Genomic DNA, 1,697 nt, shown 5'->3' on the forward strand with positions numbered 1-1,697 from the left:
AATAGTGGGATTGACCGTAACATTATAACGCCCCCACGGCTGAAAGGGTGAGCATGTTTGGAGGGACGGGGATTCGAACCCACGACCCTCAGATTGCGAGTCGAGCGCCCTAACCACCTGGCCATGCTGGGCCTTTGCTTTGATAGAACTTTGGTTAAGAGTAAAGTGATAATTAAAAGCATTTACTAAAATTACATAAGTTTTACTGGAAACTCTTCCAATATTTAGTCAGTTTTTATACCAGCTTACTTCTTATCCTAACATTTTTTTGCGACGTCAGAAAATGTTCTTCTAAACAAAATGAAATTTATTTTCAAAATATTTTGCTTCCGTATTAGCATACAATGCAATTCGTCGTTATGAATGTTACAAGATATGAATGTGAAACAAGCTCATATTCAAAGAAAACCTAAACCTGAAGTTCTATTTTCGAAATTTTGTTTTATAAGATTTCACAGTCTAAATTTTTCTCACTTCTTCTATGATTCTTTATTCAGGTTTTCCCAAAGAATCACCAATTAAGTTATATTACTGTATATCCCGACTGTTTGTTTGTTTGTTTTTGAATTTCGCGCAAAGCTACACGAGGGCTATGCTAGCCGTCCCTAATTTTGCAGTGTAAGACTAGAGGGAAGGCAATTAGTCATCACCACCCACCGCCAACTCTTAGGCTACTCTTTTACCAACGAATAGTCACATTATACCCCCCTCCACGGCTGAAAGGGCGAGCATGTTTGGTGGGACGGGGATTCGAACCAGCGACCCGCAGATTGCGAGTCGACCTCCCTAACCACCTGACCATGTCGGACTATCTCGACTGTATTTATCAAAGTATTCAGAATTGGCTATTCACCCAATAAAAGTTTACATTTACAAATTAATTCTGAAACCTCTTACACGATATTCCTGTATGAAGTTTACATTTATACATACATAAAAAATATCAGATGGAAAGGTATTTTAATGATGAAAAGAATGAGATCCAAAATAGGGTGTATCTTGTTGTAGTTTTAAGAAATACTAAATTCTGTAAACATCGGGATTCGAAGTCAAGTCCTTGTTTATACACTCTACGTGAACTAACTAACTAGGTTACTTGTTCTTGCTTGCTGTAGCTCAGAGATTCCAGTGTGTTGATATAATATGAAGGAAATGGGATAAGTTTTTAAGTAAAGACAACTCGATGTTTAAAGCATAGAATCCGCTTGATGCATTTGGTATGAAATGTAATCCGCTTGATGCCTTCTGGTTTAAGTATAATCCGTTTGATGTCTTCTGGTTTAAAGTGCAATTCGTTTGATGACCTCTGGGTTTGATGCCATTCGATACAAAATGCAATCTGTTTCATGCCGCTTAGTTTAAAGTGTGATCCGCTTGATGCCCTCTGGTTTAAAGTGTAATGCGTTTGATGCCATTTGCTACAAAATGCAATATGTTTGATGCTGTCTGGTTTAAAGCGCAATCCGCTTGATGCCCTCTGGTTTAAAGTGTAATGCGTTTGATGCCATTTGCTACAAAATGCAATTTGTATGATGCTGTCTGGTTTAAAGTGCAATCTGCTTGATGCCCTCTGGTTTAAAGTGTAATGCGTTTGATGCCATTTGATACAAAATGCAATCTGTTTGATGCTGTCTGGTTTAAAGTGCAATCTGCTTGATGCCCTCTGGTTTAAAGTGTAATGCGTTTGATGTCCTCTG

At 38.1% G+C, this 1,697-nt stretch overlaps 1 protein-coding gene across 7 annotated transcripts in view; it reads left to right on the plus strand.

Annotated features, from left to right (window-relative positions):
- Positions 1 to 1,697, plus strand: part of LOC111086618 — a 105,008-nt gene that overhangs the window by 63,928 nt on the left and 39,383 nt on the right. The gene's annotated exons all lie outside the window — the stretch shown is intronic.

This window comes from Limulus polyphemus, unplaced genomic scaffold (assembly GCF_000517525.1).
Source record: "Limulus polyphemus unplaced genomic scaffold, Limulus_polyphemus-2.1.2 Scaffold47, whole genome shotgun sequence".
NCBI lineage: Eukaryota > Metazoa > Arthropoda > Merostomata > Xiphosura > Limulidae > Limulus > Limulus polyphemus.